The sequence below is a fragment of the Zootoca vivipara genome, chromosome 12, assembly GCF_963506605.1.
Source record: "Zootoca vivipara chromosome 12, rZooViv1.1, whole genome shotgun sequence".
In the NCBI taxonomy this organism is placed as follows: Eukaryota; Metazoa; Chordata; class Lepidosauria; order Squamata; family Lacertidae; genus Zootoca; species Zootoca vivipara.
The window spans coordinates 3,048,567-3,070,991 of record NC_083287.1 but is presented as its reverse complement, the minus strand read 5'-3'; the positions used below and the strand labels follow the sequence as shown (position 1 = coordinate 3,070,991).

Genomic DNA, 22,425 nt, shown 5'->3' with positions numbered 1-22,425 from the left:
TGTCAAAGAGAAAAACAGCTACCAGATTTTTAGAAGACATCTGATGGCAGCCCTGTTTAGAGAGGCTTTTAATCTTTAATCAATTATTTTATTCTTCTGTTGGAAGCCGCCCAGCCACTCTAGATGGGCAGGGTATAAATAAATTATTATTATTATTATTATTATTATTATTATTATTATTATTATTATTATTATTATTATTATTATTCCTTTAGTCCCATTGGCACCTTGTGGGCAGGGCTGGCTGATATATCGTCCCAAACCAGTTTGAAGTCCATATCGTGATATCATTTCATAATTTTTAACCTGGCAATATATCACAAATCATGTTGTTTGTGTGCGCTATGCAAAAATCATGATGTGGGGAAAACCGTGAAGCCAGCCAATGCTTCTCTTGATTCCTGCAGCCCCTGTTAACTCTGCCGGCTCAGCTCTCCCCTCCCTCCTGCAGGGGCCAGTGAATCACAAGGGCAGGCGCTGGCAAAAATCACCATGCAGGAAAAAACATGAAGCCAGACAACGCCTCTACATAGCTCCATCCTTATTTCAGTCATTATGATATATCAGTATATCACAATGTTTAACTGGTGATATATCACGATGTTGAAAACCAGGTATTGCCCAGCCCTACTTGTGAGGTAAGTTGGACTGAGAGGTAGCAGCTGATCCAAATTCAATGAAAGAGCTTCATGGCCATACACAAATCGGAACCAAGCTCTTATTTGGCAATGCATGCCAAGTGGTGGGGGAGGGCATTGAAACATAGCCATAAAGTTGTACTTTATCTGAGTTTTTCTCCTGCTTCTTGGTTACTCGTTTTTCTTATGGTACAGTGACAAATTTGTAGAGCAGCTCAGGAGGAGACGGCTAGAGTCTGACACGGTGGATCACAAGATAGACTTAAGAGATTTGTTTCACTGCATCTACTTACCTTGTCCCTGTATTTTTTTCTTTATTTCTTCTTTGTAAATAAAGTTTACTAATATTATGTTGTAACAATATGTAACCAAAATCATTATACATAGAACATCCTTGCTATGCATGCAAAAAAATGGAAAACACTTTAGGGATGCCGTACCAGTAAAGTTGAACTAGTAAGATTTATTTTTTTCTTATTTCAACTCTGCTGCAGTTTGCCATCCAAAAGGAGCATGTTCAAGCATACTTTGCTAAACAAAGATCTAAACTAAGCTGAGTAGAGGTCATATCTCTTTTCTTCCTCTCCAATTCATTTCAAATTTATTTTATTACTTTTGTATTTATCATATTTTTCTAATTTAGTTATTATCTTAGATTATATACCTTGATGACTGTTGCAGTATACCTTTAATAAAAATTGAACTTATGTAGCATGTTCATGTTTGATTGTTTTTAAAACATGCCATTGTGATGGGAGTTGATTATGCAAAATATTTTATGTTAATAATCTTGACATCAAGCAATATGTATTACTGTTTTAGAAATGAATACTTTTGTTTCTTTCAATTGTGTCTTTAAACCTGCCATGAAGAGGGAGAGGGTAGAAAAGAAAGAAGGGCATGATGTGCCTTTTATTCCATGTTCAATTAATCAATAATCTACGCAGATAAAAAGCTAGATGCCAGCCTAAAGGTAAAGGTAAAGGGACCCCTGACCATTAGGTCCAGTCGTGACCGACTCTGGGGTTGCGCGCTCATCTCGCATTATTGGCCGAGGGAGCCGGCGTATAGCTTCCAGGTCATGTGGCCAGCATGACAAAGCCGCTTCTGGCAAACCAGAGCAGCACATGGAAACGCCGTTTACCTTCCCGCTGTAGCAGTTCCTATTTATCTACTTGCATTTTGACGTGCTTTCGAACTGCTAGGTTGGCAGGAGCTGGGACCAAGCAACGGGAGCTCACCCCGTCACATGGATTCGAACCGCCGACCTTCTGATCAGCAAGCCCTAGGCTCAGTGGTTTAACCACAGCGCCACCTGGGTCCCTAGATGCCAGCCTAGCAGTCTCTAATTTTAAGTACGCAGGGAGGCTTTTAATTTTAAGTATGCAGGGAGGATGGACGGGAGGAAGGAATTTAATCACAGGTGCTTCTTCCTGCAGTGGGAAATGACAAGAGTTGGAAAAAAGGTCTCATCTGCGCTTTGTAAGAACTAGGCCATCAATATTGCACGTAAACCATCCTCAAGATTAGAGCAAACTGCTAACTAGCATATAAGATCACTATCGCACTGTAAACAATCCTATTCCCGTTAAGGCAATACAAAGCAGATGTTGAGCATTCACTTCAGGCCTGATTTCACCTCAGCTTATAATTATCCTTATATTATTTCATGCAAATATTTTTTGTAAAACTCCTACCTGATTACTTAAGTCGGAGTAATAAAGAGATGATACTTCATCATAATTCTAAATTAAAGGTGGCATTAGCATAATAACCACACAAAGAGAGTCTCAGTACACAATTCTATCTGCTTTTAATGTGCTAAGGATGACCATTAAACTCCACTTTCCTCTGACACTTGTGAGTTATGTGGTAATCCCAAGCACATGAAAATAAATTGTTTATTCCACAACCACTTCCTCCTCCTGCAAGTTCTCTATATTTACGGCAGCTGTAACTCTGCTTCCCATAAACAGCAACAGTGAACATAGTGCAGATGTAGCAGAGTCAGCATTAAGTAATGAAAAAATTAATCAGAGAATGAAGGACAAAGCTACCAGGAAACTTTAAAAGAAAGCATTCACAATCATACAAAACTGCACTCTACATTCCCTTTGGAGTCCATTTGTAAACCTTCCTCAAAGACCTCTGAATTTTAAGAAATATTAGAAGAAGTCATTAGAATTAAGTAATTATAAAAAACACAGCATGAGGCAAGCAGGTTCAAGGAATAAGAAAGAACCATACAGTATTTAACTCCAAAAGCAGACTGACAGACAGCACTGCCGCCAATTGCACAGAATGAAAGAAGCCAGTCTATCTGGAAGCCAAAGCCACCATCTTGGTCTCTTGGGTCACCTCATGACACAATGTTTTAAGGACCAGAGATTCTCCATTTCTTCTTCCTTTAACCAGCATAAGGTAAAGGTAAAGGGACCCCTGACCGTTAAGTTCAGTCACGAACGACTCTGGGGTTGCGCGTTCATCTCGCTCTATAGGCCGAAGGAGCCAGTATTTGTCCGCAGACAGCTTCCAGGTCATGTGGTCAGCATGACTAAGCCACTTCTGGCGAACCAGAACAGTGCACGGAAACACCGTTTCCTTCCTGCTGGAGCGGTCCCTATTTATCGACTTGCACTTTGACGTGCCTTCGAACTGCTGGGTGGGCAGGAGCTGGGACCGACCAATGGGAGCTCACTCTGTTGCAGGGATTCGAACCGCCAACCTTCTGATTGGCAAGCCCTAGGCTCTGTGGTTTAGACCACAATGCCACCCGCTTCCCTTATCCAGCATAGGGACAGATGAAATAATCGGTCTATCTCAATAAATCAGGGATGGGAAATACAGTGCTGGACTCCTATCAGCCCCAGCCAGCAGAGCCAGTGGGAAAGGATGATATTCACCATCTATCTGACAGTTTGTATCAGATATTGGGCCCGTAGCCAGAAATTTTGTTATGAGGGGTCCGGGGAGTGGGGGTGAAGAGAGATGAAAAAACACCCAGAAAATAAACCCCCAAAGCCTAATATGAACCTTCCCAAATACTAAGATCTACCGTGTTTCTCCGAAAATAAGACACCGTCTTATATTTCTTTTTCCTCAAAAAACACACACACTATGGCTTATTTTCAGGGGATGTCCTATTTTTTTCCCCTCCTGCTGCTGCTGCGGCTGGCATTGTTGCTGCGCCTATCACTATGTCTTATTTTCGGGGTATGGCTTATATTCCTTGAATGCTTAAAAATCCTGCTATGGCTTATTTTATGGCTACGTCTTATTTTAGGAGAAACAGACTACACTGTAATGCTGTACAGTTACACAAGAATAAGGTCCATGGAATTGGAGTGGGATCCTGCATAGGATCACACTATCTGAAACTGTGCAACCTTCAGGTCCTTGCCACCTTCAGAGGTGAGGTGAGGTGAACAGTGACCAGAAACTCTGCAGGGATGCTCACCTGGGGCAGAGTCAGGTATCTTGGCCACTGAGAACAGGATTCTGGACTATATATGCCTTTGGCCTGAACCTGCATGGCTGCTATGTCCTGATCTTCTAGCATGCTAAAAAAAACATCATTATTTTATTTTATTTGCCTGGACATTTTAGGTATTTTAATTATTCTGGTTTTTACTAATGTTTATGCTGTTTAACTGCTGCTGCACTTGCAGAGCACCTCTTCTTGTTGTTTTTACTGATCTTTACATTTTATGGAAAATGCATAGGGATCATTTTGGGCAAAAGATACAGGATATAAATACATTTTAAAAAATAATGACTTTTTAAAAAGGGCTTAAGCTAGTTATCCCTGCTTTAAACGGCAGAGTGGAAGGGCTGAACTACCTTTTTGAAAGAAAGCTGAACAGTGAACACTTACCGGGGGTGGAGGCAGGGGGCTGGCCCCTACAAGCTTTCCAGTGTACAGAAGACTTCAAAATACGGTAGGTTTCTGAACAATTCTGCTTAGTGCATTCACTTAGCTAAATGGAAGTTCAAGAATGTGAATTTCGGCCATTTGAAATATCTTGTCCCTTTCTAGGAGGCCCAGCTAGATGGACGGGGTATTAATAATAATAACAACATATTATTATTATTATTATTATTATTATTATTATTATTATTATGGCTTTGCTCAGGCTGGGAACAGGATTTACCTGACCCCACCCTCCTCTGCCAGCTCTCCCCCCTTCCCAAGCCATTCCCATTCCCATTTGACAGTGGAGGAAGCCACAAAAGATGCACCACAGTGCCAGTCTTTAGCTGGAAATGGCATTCCTGAGCATTTCTAGGGTGGAACAGTCTTTCCTGCATAAGGATCGTGGGATCGGCAGCTTTCTCCGCCTTCGGAATTGAATCACAGCACTACTGAATATTATGTCTCAGTCAGAAGCTATGGTCAAGGCATCACCAGAGTCTTTTAGCCACAGGGATACTCTTTCACAATTTCTAAATAATTGTTCCATATAACCAAAGCTATTCAATATTCCTTCTGAGGTTTTTTATTTAGGGTTGTAAGCCACACAAACAACAAATCTCAGGAGGTTTTTTTTTTTTACTTTTGCAGGCTTGCCCACTTTTATTCTGCATTTACAGAAATTTCTGAATTCTGCCCATTTCTACAATATAGTCTACATGATCATATTTCCAGATGTGATATACAAAGATCCCCTCATTATTCATGGCCAAGTCAAAAAGATTAGCTTTTCATCAACACTTCGTCATTTAAGGAAACTAGAAGTCATCACTGGGAGGCAAATTTCACGACCACCAGTAGAGCAAGGAAACAATATTGATAGCCACTACTGGATGTGCTGAGGGAATACTGCTAACGTGAAGGCAGTTACGTGAGAGATGCCAGTATGCACAAGCACTGGTGTGTGCTGAACCTGGATTTTTGCAAGGTTGCACCAAAGCTCAAGGCACCCCCAGCTGCCCCTCACATGACTATGTTGGGGTAGTTCCTTCAGTGTGAGCTGCTGCTCCCATGCTAGGAGGTGGTAGTGAACATCAGATCTAAATAACAGACCTACACCCCACCCCACCCCAAAACTGATCGGCTCCTTGGTTTCTGGGAGATCATCAATTATTATAGATTGACTAGCTTTCCATTTTTGTGGATCCTCTACATACAGTCAAGTGTCCATCCTGCTAACTTTAGCTGATCCAGTCAACCAATGACCAACACAGTAAGCCTGCAACTTATGTGGAGGTTACGTTCCAGGGACTGGCTCCAAAGCCAAAATACTGTATAATCAAAACACATTGGTTTCAGTGGCAGGTGGAATTGCCAAAGTCATTTTCCTGAGAACCCTGTCCCCTTTCCACCACCCCTTTTTTGCCACGTGCATAAAGCTGAATGTGCACAAGTTAAATGCACCTAAGTTGCGGGCTTACTGTACTCATTGGTATAAGGAAGATTGGTCCTCTCAAGGACATTAACATTGTTTTTTTCTACCTCTATAGGCTTCAATTCACACTCATAAGTGCTTATTGCTTCATATATTACTGTGTCCAAAATAAAATTGCTTGCAAATAAACTCTGCAGAGCTCGTCAGAAGAAAGACATGATTAAGTTTTACTATATTTAAGTTTAGCAACTTGCCTTGTATTTTGTGTAAATTTACACTGGAAGCAAGGAAACAATATTGATTGCCACTACTGCATCTCTTTAGCCACAACTGTGCGATTTGAAAAAGATTACAGTTTTGCTGAATGGAGAGCCTTATGTTAGCTTACCTATATTCCTGCTAATGTATAATAGAAAGATATTCAAAAAGATATTGCTATGCAAATAAAGAATACTTTCCAATGCAGTTGAAATAAACAAAAATAATACTGCCACACATAGCAAGGGACTAGGGGACACCTGGGGAGGGAGAAAACAATACAAACGACAAAAGAGCACCTGGCACTGGGGGCAACAGCTTCATTGATGCACAGGAAACTGAGGTGATGCTCCAGAAACCTGCTAAAGGGCAGGAAACTACAGGAAGGAAGCAGCTGCAAATCTAGAGACAGATGTCTCTGGATCAAAGTGCAAGAGTGGGTAGATTTGGCCCCCTCCTATTTACAACATCTCCTAAAATACTGGGAGATGCCAGGTCCCCCTCCCCCTCCATATACCAAAACTGGTACTGTATATGGAAGCAAGTGAACTATTGATTTGTGTGTGTGTGTGTGGAAATAACAAGACTATTTAAAATGGCCCCACAAAAGATGCTCCATAAACACAACATTGCCCCAGTGTGTCTTGGATTTCCTTTTTCTGAAAATACTGTACAAAATTCATATTAAAACACTTTCTGAAGACAGTCTACTTCTAACCAGGAAGGGAGAAACACAGCAAGGGAAGAGAAAATATTGTAGAAAAGCATTTACGGAATATCTGCATAAAGATAATGAAAAGACAGCGAACTTTGACATCAATCAGCTATAGCCATTAAGAAGGACTATAACGAAGATGGCAATAAAGGAAGATATGATGGGAATCCATGCAGAAAGTATTATAGAATGGTACAAAGCCCATAAAGATATTGTATACAGTACACGGATTTCAAGATGGATGTGTATCAACAAGTGGAGATGCTTTCTGAACATGCTGTTCCAAAAGATATAATAAATAAAGGATTAATGACATTTATTGTTAGGACAAGAGCAGGAGGCGGGGAAAGATTTGCCTTTGGTTAAAACGATAAAGAAAGAAAGCAGTCATTCAATTACACAATATTCAATACAATGGTACAAAACTAAAGCAGAGTTTGGATTTGATATCCTGCTTTATCACTGCCCCAAGGAGTCTCAAGGCAGCTAACAATATCCTTTTTAAAAATAATAATAATTTTTATTAAATTTTACAATAATCCGCATACATAAATCTATCCACAATTATCCCATCATAACAATTTCCTTTCCCTTCCTCCCCCACAACAAGCCCTCTGTGAGGTGAGTGGGGCTGAGAGACTTCAGAGAAGTGTGACTAGCCCAAGGTCACCCAGCAGCTGCATGTGGAGGAGCGGAGACGCGAACCCGGTCCCCCAGATTACGAGTCCACCGCTCTTAACCACTACACCACACCATAGCTGTCAAGTTTTCCCTTTTCTCACAAGGAAGCCTATTCAGCATAAGGGAATTTCCCTTAAAAAAAAGGGAGAGCTTGACAGCTACCGGTATGCACAACACTGGCTCTCTAAACATTTGTACACATTGATAACTGTAATAAATTTAACAGTAACAGTAACATAAATCTGAGAGACGAAAAACTCTATCACAAGCAGCAAACGTCAGTTTCACCACTCCTAAATAACAGAACACGAAAAAGCCCAACAAAATCTATTTCACCAGCATCTCTCAGTGCATGTGTTGCGTGAAGGCAACACAAATGGCACTCTGGCCAGACCTTAGCTGGTCTCCATTGTATTTCCTTTTTAGTCTACAAAGCTAAGCCTTCACAACTGCATGTGGACTCCAAATGTTGGGCCTGTTGAATTACTGTTTCACTGAATCAGAAGAATGGGTTTGTATAGATGACCTACTTATTTTCCTGTTTCTCTTTCTTTGTTTCACAGTTGTTATTATTACAGTGGATGTGCATTTTGTTATTTTACTTCTAAGCTTCTGTGAGTACGCAGGCACCTCAAATTGTCTTATGCCACTGGAACGAAAGAGTTTCCAAGCATTTTATATAAAGTGCATAAAATGCTTTCACATACTTAGATAAAAATGCAAAACTCATGCAAGACTGGGATTTTATTTGGTTTAATTGGTTCTAATTAACAGAACACTATATAGCTACACTGCTTGTACTTATTTTATTCAGTTTGATTATTAAAACATTTTCAGCCTCCCAGGCTTAAAAGGTTCACAGAAATGTAAAATTCATTTGAAGCAAAAATTAATAGAATCATATAATTGTAGAAGTGGAAGGGATCGTGAGTGCCAACATGGAGCTCAAACCATGACCCTGAGATTAAAGGTCTCCTGCTCTACTGACTGAGCTACTGGTTTAAAATGCAGTGAGGAAATCTCTCCCCACCACTGTATGTTTCAAGTTGCATTTTTACATTAATGTAGAAACCAGAGAGAGGATGTCTTCACCCAATGTTCATTGCAAGATTTCTTCTTCCATGCCTGCGATGCTTCCCCCCCCCCCCCAAAAAAAATCCTGTTCCATGAAGCTCTTATCTTCACAGGCTCAACGGCTGCCTCAGATGTACACACATCGGCTTAACAATGGAGCAACTTTTCAAATTGGACAGAAGCTCATTTTGGAGCATTTCTCAAGAAACTATGGGATACATATAGACTGTGGCTAACACCGTGTGTACTCAACTTTGAACACCAGCAGTGGAGCTGGAGTAAACAGTAAATTGCACACAGCCTGTGTTTGCCACAACCCTGCCAGCCTCCGCTGGTCCCCTGCAAGGCCCTATTGCCCTTTACAATATTCCAGCTTTTGTTCCCAGTTAGACCCAAGGCAGCCCCTACCCACAATCCATCAGGGGTTCTGTGAGCTGGAACACCTGCTACAGCTTAGCGACTGAGGTAGCTTTCTCACTAATAAAATAGAATTAATCAGGAACTGTCAATGTCTCAGAGTGGTTTGCTAAACTACGGAGCACGCCTTATTAAGTGATTAATGCACAATGAAAAGCTGTGAGGTGAGGCAGCCTCATGGATTCTGCTCATTAAGAAACACCCTGGAAATCCTACTGTGAACTTTCATTTCATTTTTGCTGAGGACTACCAATGTATTCCCTTTTCCTGGTGCTGCCTTCCAACCAGCTTTTTCTCTCCACCCAACTTTATTTCCAACTTTATCACTATAATTCTAAGTTAATAAAATTAGCTACACAAAGAAATACAGTCAATTACAATAAATTAATTAATTTATAAATGGTATTCGTTTACAATGTGTCAGGAACTAGTGTGTTTGGACACAAACTTAAGAATAATTGTGGATCACTTGTTATTTTAGAGGGAAAAGTAGTATTGCGCTAAATGTTGAATTACATATTCTTTCATTAACCACATTTCCATTAATCTAAATTAAATGTGCTGTAGAAATCTGATAGATTCAATTTCCCACTACAATTGAGCTGGCCTGGACAATTATCCTAAAACCAGATTGTATGTCTCTATCTAATTTACTTTCTGTTGGTGTTTGTGTGAGGAGCACTATTGGGGACCGGATACACAAACTCTTACAGAAGCTGGATCATCCCATTGCAGATAATATGGGCGGGGTATAAATAATAAATTATTATTAGTAGTAGTAGTATTAGTATTTTGACGCAGGAAATAAATGCTGCTGGGCAGACAAGTTTCTTTACCTCCTGCCCCAGCAGCTGCGTCGTATCTTATTTTTCTAAGATACGCCATAGTTTTATTTTACTTATTTTCATATACTAATCCCAACTTTCTTCCCTGATGGAACACAGTGTGGCCTGCATTGACTTCCCAGTCCTAAACCTACTTTGCTTCAGAATTGTGGCTGCATTATGTGCCCTTGGAATCAAAATTTTTAAAAAATGCATCAGTTTTGAGGCCAGTGAAAACTTGAGAACTTGAATAGAGCCACTCTGCTCTACAGCACCTCAAATATATTTTACATTAAAGCTATAGGGCTGTTGAAATACGTTTCTGTAGATCACAGATCTCTTACACATCAGGCACAGTCTGATAAAAAGAAAAGGAACGCGCCCCCCCCCCTTAAGTCTTCTTCTTCTTTGGCGATCACTTGTAGCTGAGTAAGATTGTCTTCCATAAACACTATTTAAACAATGGGTCCGTAAGTGACTGTGGAGGCCAATTCTGGATCCACACGTCCTTCCACAGTGGAGACTTTGGTTTCCAGGCGGGAGTTGATCACGGTGTGGATTAGCCAAGCATGCCTTCCTCTTATCATGTTTCTCCCTTGCGTCCTGAGATCGAGTTTCTTCAAAGCCCATGACACCTTTGGTAAAGGCTGTTCTCCAACCCTTAAGTATTGCTTAGCTATAATGGTGAATTTTATCAAGATAGAAATTGAAAAAAGAGTTCAGCTGTCTTAAAGACAAGATAGCCAACCATGTTGCGTGATGAAGTAATAAGAACACACAAACACACACACACACACAGAGAGAGAGAGAGAGAGGTAGATCTCAGGTCTTCCCACTATGTCGAAGTTCTTACATACCGTATATTTCATCTGACATAAAGCATTATCAAATATGAGATTCAATACTTCAGACTTCATACCCCCATTAAATCACACCCACACCCCTCCCACCCCATTGATTCTCGCTTTTAAGGACTAGGTCAAGCTTTATTCACCCAGAAGGTGTTCCTGCTTATACTCTCTGATCTGAATTGCAATTTTTGTGAAAGCACCTTCATTAAACGTGGTGCCACAAATGAGCAGTATCTTCAGTGTAGTATACTAACGCCATCTACATGACACAATAACAAAGCAATCCTGTGTACTGGAAAATAGAAGTTGAAAGCCTACATTATTGGATGCATTTATATTATCTTTTGCATTCACTTCCCTTATAATCCTCTGCAAAGGGTTTTAATTATGGCAAATAAGCACTAATGAAATCAAGGAAGCAGAACAAAAATCAGTGTGTAAATGCCAAAGAGAGTAATTAAGTATTATTAATAAGAGTGCCAGCATTAAAGCGACGTTGCAAGAGACGCTTTCTGAATTTTTATTGAATTACAATTTATAAGCCTTTTCTTTCATTCACCCTCTCAACAATCCACATAACCACTTTCCAGATTCTTTTCTTAGCTTTTCTTTAGATATCTGAAATGGCCTTTTATTTTCAGGAGAACCTGCCCTTCTCCCACACTCCTTTGCCAAATACATTGCTTTCTTAGGAAGTCTAAGGAAAGAGAAGCCATTTCCTAGCACCAGCCTGGGTTTCTTAAAACCAAAAAATCCTAGACACAATCCAGTCAAAATTAAGCTCTTTTAACTCTGTTAGATGGTGCTCATTCATTTTTTGGAGAATATAGCTGCTTTTCACTCATCTTCTGAAAAGGAGAACTAGCTTTTGTATTTTGTTTTCATATACTATATCTTCCTCAAGGCCATGTAAAGAGACATGCAACATTGTTAAGTATTTCATCAGCCAATCAGAGAACAAATTAAGTATTCTAATAGGAAATTATAGCAATGAAAAAAATGGATCACCAGAAGACCAGTCTTGTATAGGTATGGTCAAAATGAAAGGTTTTACCACCTCTGACATAGTCGACAAGCAGTGGCATAAGCTCCTGCATATTGATTTTCTTCAATAAAGACATGCAGAAGCCGTTATAATGCAGCTGCACAACAGGATGTATTTTTGAACATGAGGTTTCTAGTGCGTCCTTTACTTGCATTACCCACTGCAGATGAAGGCGCACAATTCTGCCCACAGCACCATGAAGAATGAGAATGAGCAAGCCTAACCCTTGTTACTCAGCCTAAGTTCACTTTTTAAATCAACTCTATGACCACATGCAACTCTAAGAACGTAGTTTATTGCATACGGTGCCCTTGCAACAAATTGTATGTAGGAAGCACTACACGGTCACTAAAGGTACGCATAGGGGAACACAGATCACGCATCTGCAATAAAGTGATGGAAGCTCCTCTTACACCTCATTTTTTACAAATGAAGCATAGTGACTCTGACTTAATGTTTTTTGGCATTTGGCAGTATACACCCAAGAAATACCACAAGCAGGACATCTCAAAAATATTGAGACAACAAGAAACTAAATTGATTTTTATGTTTAAAACATTACAACCGGACGGTTTAAATTCAGATCTTGACCTTTCTGTATTCATTTAAACTAACACACCAGCAGTTTAACATACAGAAATTATAGAGATACTGTAAGTGCTATCAGTACTCACATTCTTCTGCCCCCCCCAATTGTCATCCCTAATTACTATCACCTGTGAACCAACCTTTTGTATATAAGTGTGCTCCAAACACAGGATTTTTGCTTAGTCAATACATGCTCAAACTAAGAAAACTCTGAATATAAGAAATGTAAGTATTTCTTTATATGTACATGTATTTTAGAAATTGTACTACTGTATTAGTCTAAATAATAATTAAAATTTGATTTATATCACCAGTGAATATGTAAATGTATCAAAGCCGCATGAGAGAACCTTTTGAAATAAGAACTTGAGCATTGTGGCCTAAGCCAAGATAAGTGGTTTCATACGAATTGTAAGTACTGCCTTTGATATTTGTTTGTTTAGATGTATATTAGTAATCTAGTTCGAATACTAATAAGACCTGGTTTATACCACCAGTGAATGCATTAAACATAACTGAAAGCAGAAGGAGAAACTACTGAAGAAGCCCGTCATATGGGCAAAACAGGCGAAAAACGCCGGCAGCCTGTCTACCATGGACACTTCATTCGACCTGCTGCCATTTTGCTGACCACTACATAGCCTCAAAGACCATAAAGACTGGTTTGCCTTTCGGTATTTATTTGTACGGTATATGCTATCTGCTTGACGTTTGGTTTTGGCTTCTGTGTTAGCGTTTGTATATGGTTCTCTTATTGTTTTCCTTTTGTACTAATAATACTTGATTAAAACTTGATTGAATCTTGTGCCCTTGCGTGCTGCTTGTATTGTATAAGTCTCCAAACGAGCAAATAAAATTTAAAAATATTACAAATCCTTACACATAGAAAGCAGAGAGAAGGGTTCCAGCCTGAAAGAGAGGGAACACTGAATGACTACCGTGTTTCCCCCTTTTTAATACGTAGTCATAAAGTAAGACATGGCAGGGTTTTTAAGCATTTGAGAACTATAAGACATACCCCGAAAATAAGCCATACTTCCGCGCCGCGCGGAGCAAGACCACCGAGCACCCCAGCCAGCTAGCGGGACCCAGCACACCGGCCGCAACAGGAGGAAGCCTGCCGGGTCGGTGCCCGGAAGCGGCGGCGGCTGCTGCAGCACTGATAAAGCGTGCAGCAGTGCCGCACGGAGCACCAAGGGCACAAGCAGCAGGAGGAAAGAGAGAGAAGCTCGTTGCTTGCGGCCGGAATGGGGGAGCAGCCCGTTAATGGGAACAGCTGCTGCTGCTCCGGCAGTTCACTGGGCGAAGACGGGGGAATTCCAGCACCGAGGCTGAGATCGGGAAAACGTGCGGAGGGATGGTAGCATGCGTGCGTGCGTGCGTGGCTGCTGGCGAGGCCAGTGCGCGCCAAGGTGGGAAGCCGCGGCGAGGGCTGCTGAAGCGGGAGGAGGAGGAGACGGCGACCACAGCAGCAGCAGCAGCGCAGAGAAACAGGGAAGCTCCGTTTCCCTCTGGCGTTTGCGTCTGGGAAGGCTCCTCGCTGCCAGTTCCCCACTCCCTGGTGAAGTTTTCCGAGACGGAAAGCCAAGCCGAAAGCTCCTCGTTCTCCCTACGCGTGGAGCATGCCGAGCGCTACGCAGCGCCGTTCGGGCCAGGCGGAGTGCCTGAGCCAGCAGCCTCCACCTGGCCCGGCCAAGGAGGTCTGCCTCCCCGCCGCCCGGAACTGGCGGCTGCAGCACCGAGCGCACCAAGCGCTCCGCAGCGCCAAGCGCTTGGAGCGCCCTGTCGGGCCGGGCGGAACGCCTGAGCCAGCAGCCTCCGCCTGGCCCAGCCAAGGAGGTCTGCCTCCCCGCCGCCCGGAACTGGAGGCTGCAGTGCTGAGCGCTTGGAGCGCCCTGTCGGGCTGGGCGGAGCGCCTGAGCCAGCGGCCTCCGCCTGGCCCAGTCTTGGAGGCCTGCCTCCCCGCCGCCCGGAACTGGCGGCTGCAGCGCCAAGCGCACCAAGCGCTCCGCAGCGCCGAGCGCTTGGAGCGCCCTGTCGGGCCGGGCGGAACACCTGAGCCAGCGGCCTCCGTCTGGTCCGGTCAAGGAGGTCTGCCTCCCCGCCGCCCGGAACTGGCGGCTGCAGCTTGGAGCATTGGAAAAGACTCCTGGATGAAGGCAGAAGAGAAGCTGGGGGGTTTGTGAGTTGACCCCAGGGCAGAAGAATCGTGGGCAGTGTGGAGGGATGCAGAATGAAGTCGGGCAAAATTAAGACACCCCACCGAAAATAAGACACCCCGTGTTTTTTTGAGGGAAAAAAGTTATAAGACGGTGTCTTAAAAAGGGGGAAACACGGTAGTTTTCTATGTATAAGAATGTGTTATGTGCACTCACAGCCTGAAGTGGTTCATTTAAGGCACAGGCTGACTTCTGTGTCAGGCATTGTAGAGATGGAAGGGAACTGAAGAATAATATCGTCCAACCCCCTGCAATGCAGGAATATGCAGCTGTCCCATACCAGGGGCAACTCATCTTTATTTCATTGACAGCTAACATTTTTAGATATACACTTAATTTAGGCCTACAGTAAAAATGCACTGTGTAAAGTAGCCTCTTGTTTACTCTCTTTTGTCAAAAGAGCACTCTCTTTTGTCAAAAGAGTGCTTTATTAATAGAAATATGGCTGTACCAAACCTGATCTACCTTCCTCTGCCTTCATTTTAGTTATAAAGGTCTTACTTTTCAATTTCTTTTTTAAAGACTTACAAAAGTCTTGAACAGAATTTGTGGTGATGCCTCTCTAAAAGGGCTTTTTAGGTGTCCAGGGACTTTTGAGGGTCCTTAGCACAACTGCTTTCTAACAGTCCCAGTCTAGTTATTGACAATTTTGATAGAAAGAATCATTTGTCCTACTTTAGAAAGGTGCAAAACAAAATCAGAAACTCACAATGGAATTTTAAAAAATACTCAGCAAATGCCCTTTGCTACTAGGCTTCAAATAAATTCTATTCACTGCATGGATTTTACAGGATTCTGGCAGAGGAAACCCGAGACAACAAAAGCACTCTCAGAATGTTGCTTCTTTGAAAAATGCATTCTGAAAAATGTGTCTGTGTGCGTGGATCTCCTCTTTAGAAAATCAACTGGATTGCTTGTTTTTTCATCCTTTGTTTGCTTGCTTACATACTTTGTAAGAACCATGGTGTATGTCTGGAGTTCAGCAACTTGGTATGTTTACAGAGTATGATTGTCTTGAATAACATTGTATCATAGAATTGTACAGTTGGAAGGGACCCAAGGATCATCTAGTCCAACCCCCTGCAATGTATGAATCTTTTTGCCCAATGTAGAGCTGAAACCCACAAGAGATTATGAGGCTCGTGGTCTACTGAGCTATCCCAGCGGTGGAGTTGAACCATATTAAGATAGACTCTAAGCAAAGAGGTTATTTAACTCATAGCATCCTTTGGTTAATAGATGGAAACATGGAAGTGTGTGCCCTGGGAAGCACCAGCTGGATACATATGCAACCTGAAAATGGCAAGCTATATAAATGCAAGCAGGTTATCTAAGCATTTCATTCACAAACAATCCAGGACCTGAGGGGAGGCTGGATCAGAAGGCAATTCTGGTGTCATCTATGAAAGAGTTGCACAGATAAGCCAGGCTTGCATATAAGCTACATGCTTGATTATCCATGATCTCTGAGTAACCAGGCAGGAAAGATTTTCTTTATTTCTGCGTCCCAAAATTGTATTAGTCATAATAATAATCCCTTATACAACAACTGCAATATTAATAACTTCTATTCGTGGTGACACATTAAATGATTTATATAACTACAAGGCACAACAACATATATTTGGGGTTAAATTGGCCACAACTTTATTGAATTCAGATGCAGGTAAGCCTTGGCATAGGCATTGGGTGTGTATCCTTCTCAGCCCCTGCTGGGAGTCTGAGGCATGGCAGGGCCAGTTAGGGAAGATGGGACCAATGCAAAACACAGCTGGTCCCTCACCGCATCGGTGTGGGGGACTCTATGGCCCCTCCACTGTGTGCTTGAGGACAGAGACTCCCCTCATGACCTCTCTAATGGCGTACCCTATTGTCACTGCTGCAGAAAGCAGGTGAGTCAGCACTTCAGCCCTTCTTCAGATGTTAGACTAAAGGATTTGTCCCAAAGCCTAAACTGCCAAAGTTGTGACAATTGCTATGGGGAAGGCAAAACCTGCAGAGTAGGGAAAATTCCTTCCCACCCCTGAAGACAGCAACCATTGTACGGCCATAGCAATGTCCGCATGCCTGGAAAGAAAATGTTAGTCTGCAAGAAAACAAGATGAGAGGGTGGGCTGGGTGGGTGGGTGATGCTCTGGGGGTGACTGTCCTTCTGAGAGCAGTGCTGGCTCCCTTTTGTTCTCTTGGAGCAGATCAGTGAAGCCTCCTCCATTGCAAGTCCGCTGCAACTGCCCCGCCCCCCAAGGCTGCCAGATTGGTGGGAACCAGGCAGGCATATGGTGTGGCTTCTGAAGGAGGGGGAAGCGCCGCGCCAGGTCACAACTGCTGCCCACCTCTGTCCCGGGTAAGCGGCCATTCCTGATTTCTGGCTTCACAAACTGTGCTTCAAAATAAGGAGGTAACGTGAAGAATAGACAGCTGTACAGATTCATACACCAGTGCAACAAGCAGTTGGCCTCTTATTGCCCCCGAAATATCCATAAACTTTGTTGAACCGTAAACATAAACTTGTATGGTGCTCAGTGACCCATATCAGAACGAAATCTACAGTTCTCTTTAGAGACTACTTGTATCTTATCATGATGGTAGCTCTGCATCAGCTTTCAGTTTGTGAATCAAAACTGATTCCAACACTTGTATACTGCATGAAAATGTATACAAGCATTTTGCATTTAAGATTTATAAGATGCTTATATCTTCTTGAAATGAATTATTTTATCTACCAGTCCACAAATGCGGGTTCCTTTATACGCCAACTTCATACAAATTCATAATACACTTTGAGGAAAGATTTAAACATCATTCTTTAATGCACTTTCAATACCTTAAACAAATAAAAACAGTGAAATCAAATTATTTTGACCGGAAAGTTCCTTCCATGGACAAATTCCAGAAGGATCACTATGCTGGTCTGTGGGCGGGGCGTGGGCGCAAGCACAGCACCTTCTGTTGCCAAATTTGCTTATATGTTCACATATACCTTTCACATGGGTTCTCAGAGTTGGGAATTTACTCTGGGAATCTTTACTGGAGGCAAGTGATTAACACTAAAGTTACTGTCCCTGTTGACTCAAACTTCTATTGTGGTTTAAAACTGGCCTTTTCTTCTTGGTTTCACCCCAACCATGCTTTACTCAAACTTGCTTTACTGCTGTTGTTTTAAGTTACCACTTCTTCCCTCTCAGTAGCTCTCTCTTCTAGCTCTCATGCTATGGTCACTGCTGTTGGTGCTGATATCATGCCTTGACTTTTGCTTCCCTATCATGCAAATTCAGGATTGTGATGAGACACTACAAATCCACCAGTGGAGTTGTGTGATGCCATTCTTACATGCTTATTATACAGAGAGAAGTATTAAATATATTACATAATCAACACTAAATATTAATTATGCAACATTACAGAATGACCACGTTGCCTTGACCATGACTTTAATAGAGTTAATCATAACATGGCAATAAAGATACGTAGCATTTTTGCCCAAAATGGAGTATGAGGCTTGTGCTGTAGGAGTCCAGCAGAATTGTGGGAAACAAAACAGGAAGGGGGAAAGTTCCCATGCAAATACTGAGGGTTCACAACTTGCAAAAGTTGTAGGCGAACAAGTTTCATGAGTGAGAAAGGCAGACAGAAGTGAGAAAGATGGGATGCTATGGTTAGTTTCTTGTCCTGAAATAAAAGCAAGCAACTAAACTGGGATCTTCACGCTGACCTAAGGGGTCACAGATGGGCCCAGGGCTGCTTACTTCCTTGCATAAGGTAGTGGTATTTGTGACACACAAGTAATCCCAACCAGCCTTCAGAATCCCAATTTCCTTGGATTATCCTAACATAGTAGGGCGTGTTGAATTTTCCATCTTTAAAAATCCTGATTTGAGGGGTGTTAAAAAGTTGTGGTATGATTAGGTAATTTGAAATCTATTTTGGTTCCTTGTAAATATTGAGGTCTTGCTTGGTAAATATCTATGTGAAAAGTTCCTACTTTTAAACATTTATTTAAATTTTCCTGTCATTTAAACGTATAGGTTATTCCCCAATTTTCATGAAAACAGATGTTGATAAGTGCCTAAAACTGATTACAAGTTACAGTGGTACCCTGCAAGATGAAATTAATTTGTTCTCTGAGTTGCTTCGTATAGCAAAAAATTCATCTTGTGAAGCATGGTTTAAAATTTTCTTGGTTTACCCGGTCTACCCATTTAGTTAATGCGTTCCTATTCATCTTGTGAAGCGCGGTCATAGGAAACTTCGTCTTGCGAGACGCCTCTCACAACGCAAAACGCTTTCATCTTGTGAGTTTTTCGTTGAATGAGGCATTTGTTTTGTGGGGTACCACTGTATTGTAGTTCTCTTATATATGTATTGTAGTTATCTGTACTATTAATATTAATATTATACAACAGTATGTGATACCTTTTTTGCTTTCTATCACCAGTCCACCCACTGAGGTCATTGGCGTTTCAAAGCCGAAATGCTCTGACAAGATTTATCGTCTATCCGAGATAGATAGAATGGTGTGGCATGAGGACATCTAACCAGCCCTAGCAATTGTCTTCTGTGTTGCATTGGAGACTGGGGGCTGGGGTCTTGCTTGAATATATTACAGAGCATCTCTGGTACCAGAATAATTGTGTGGTTCAGCAGAGAATTGTGTCCCTTTGTTGCTCACTCCCACCCTTTGCAAACAGAATTTTATTCCCATGAAGGAGAAAAGCATGTTTTCTTTGAAGAATAGTTATGATGATAAACACGATAATGAAGTCTATGCAGAGGACTGGATAAACTACTTGGAGGTGTTAAAAATACACTGTAAAGTAGAGCTACCAAAGTTCAGTCGGTCTTTCCTTATTGGATAAATTGGGGGTGCAAAAACAGCATTCTGACAGTGTACGATTCAGGCTGTTGGACAGGCACCCAATCTTAAGATAAGGATTGCCACATTTTAAGAAAGACAAGATTTTAGTTCCTTCAATAGTAGCATGGATAATAAGCATTATGGTAACCCTTCTATCACAGTGATGGAAGGATGGAAATACTATATATTCTCCTGCTTCAGAACCATTACATGAACAGAAGTCTTGACCTGCATGGAATATGGTTTCTCTAAGTCTGACACCATCTTTGTGAGGATCAAGAGCAGGCCTTTAGATTCTACAGGAATCAAATTTTAAGAGTGTACACTTCTTTTGAAGAGCATGGTCCAGGGGGCTTCTGCCAGTGGCTCTCCTACTCAGATGTGGGCCCTCAACAGATACATGATCATGTGACACCAGCCCTTGAAGTTGTTAATTTATTATTCTATTTTCTTTTTTTACTATAATAGGACGTTATAAGATAAAGTAATGATATGTTGTTACAGCTGGAAACAATTTTTTTTATATTTTCGCTTGTATAAAATGATTAAAAACTTTAACTTCGCTTCAAAATGCGAGTTTTTGGCTTTTTTTAGTGTATTTCAAACAGATCTCTATTTACCAAGCTAATCATCAACTAATCATAAAAATAATTGCAGATTTGGATTCCTCATGTGCAATAACATATTTTTAGAAGCCCTCATTGAGCAAATTCGCAAAAAAATAAAAAAATCCGTCCTTAAATGACATGCCCATAGTTAACAATGGGGAAGGGGGGCACTGGCTTTTGGTTCTTGCAAGGGTACTCCCCCTCCCCTACCAAAGCTCCCACAGCTTGTGGAAACTGAAAAGAAAACATGTTTGAATTTCTCTTGGGTCAATGCAGTTTCCTTCACCTTTGGAGGGGGCAGGGAGAGAGGGAGATGGAGTTTGGTTAAAGGAGATGCTACCTTGCTGGCATCATGCTGCTAAGGAGGTTCATGGCGCTCCCCTGGATGATATGATGTCCCAAAGCCTGAATTGCTCTCCTTGCATATTTATAAATGAGGATAGATTATGAAAATACTCTGCAGAGCTCGCTTTCTCTCATTACAAGGAAACAGAAATCAGTGGAAGGAACTTTTTACATCAAGGAAAGTGGCACGAGCCTCATTTTTGTAAAATAAAAATCTGAGCCTGTAACAAGAAAACCAAAATTCTGTGATCTGAATGGATGATACACAGAGCCACTTTCTGCACTGGTGCTTTTAAAATGCTTGTTCGTCTTTTAATGATGTGCCTGGGATGCAAATGTGTTGCCAAGCTCCTGTGAATGAGGAATGCTGCTAAAATCATTACTGTCTATATGCACAGAATGAAGTTTATAAGTTCATCTTCTGTACATGACAGCTGAACACTAATGAGAACATACTGAGGTTTGATGTCAGGTTCAGCAGATAAAAGGGAAAAACACATCTTTATGCCTTTTTTCTGCACACAGTAAGAATAAAGCAGAAACGACATTCTATATATTTGCCCATTTGCTTTTAAGTAATCTATGAAAAAAGGGCAGACATATTGGCTTATATTTCAAAAACTACCGTTATCTGGCTGAAAAATGGTGACCCACTCACAGCCAGATTTTTCATTTTAGAAATGTCATAGCTCAAAAAGATAAAATATGTTGCCTATCTAGATAAGAGAAATTTGCCTAAGATTAATAAAAACGATGAGGCAGAACAATGTTAAAGCTTCACCAGTACGAGGCCTTCTATCCGGATGAGATGCTTGGTACAGGAAACTTTATTCAGCTAACAGGCAACAGCGTACTTAAACCGAGGTATGAGTGTAATTGGTTCCGGAAATCCGTACTTAACCTGAAGCATACTTAACCTGAAGCAAACTTTCCCATTGAAAGTAATGGAAAGTGGATTAATCTGTTCCAGACAGGTCCGTGGAGTACTCAACCTTTAGCGTACTTAACCTGAGGTATGAGTGTAATTGGTTCCGGAAGTCCGTACTTAACCTGAAGCGTACTTAACCTGAAGTGAACTTTCCCATTGAAAGTAATGAAAAGTGGATTAATCCGTTCCAGACAGGTCCGCAGAGTACTTAAACTGAAAATACTCAAACCGAGGCATACTTAAACCGAGGTATGACTGTATTTCCAAGAGTCTCAAGTCAGATGTCTCTAGAGAAGTTTGTAAGTCGGACATGAAGGTTATGCCCCCAAGATTTGGTATATACAAGTGGGACCTGCAACAAAGTGTTGCAGTGTGGATTGTTGCTGTTCCATCCTCTTGTCAAGCATGCTCCATTCCATTCCTCTTCTCACCCAACTTTCAGTTTCTTTCCTCAAAAGTAAATCAGTTTTGTGGCCACTGAGCACACATGGAACTTCCAATTAGCTATCATGGCTAATAGCTGTTGATAGACCTCTCGTCCATGAACTTGTCTAATCCTTTTTTTAAAACCATCTAAATTATTTGCCATCTCCTCATTTCTGCAGTAGTGAATTCCTCAAGTTAATTATGCGTTGTAATTTAAATTACCAGAGTGGGGAGAGCGGGATTTGCAATGAACATGTTTGAGATGATGAACTGTGTCAGCTAAATTGCCAAATGCAGTTCAACACTTTATCCAGCTCCAACTCCAGCTCCTGCCCCCTCCCTCTGCTATGAGAGATTTCAGAAGGTGAATGCTAGGAGTGTCAGGGTACTATAAAAGTGCTGGATAAAATACAGGTAAAGCCTCACTCTTTCAGTTCTACAAAGGTAAAGAGAAGACAATAAAATTAAAGAGATTTGGAAAGATGGAGGTTTTCAAGAAGAAAGTGGGGTGGGGGAATCTGCTACAAAAGTCACTGCCAAAAAAAAGCTATTTAATGTCTCCTGCTGAGCCGTTTTTGCTCCCCCCTTTCCAAGGAAAAGGTCAACAG

General features: G+C 41.5%; 1 protein-coding gene and 1 long non-coding RNA gene across 7 annotated transcripts in view; one reads left to right on the top strand and one right to left on the bottom strand.

Moving 5' to 3' along the window:
- TPK1 (thiamin pyrophosphokinase 1) overlaps positions 1 to 22,425 on the bottom strand; it is a 207,881-nt gene that overhangs the window by 145,162 nt on the left and 40,294 nt on the right. The window lies entirely within an intron of this gene.
- Positions 12,614 to 12,986, top strand: LOC132592840 (uncharacterized). The gene is made up of 3 exons (XR_009558357.1): positions 12,614 to 12,661; positions 12,751 to 12,847; positions 12,934 to 12,986. It is a non-coding gene; the product is annotated as an uncharacterized LOC132592840 (long non-coding RNA).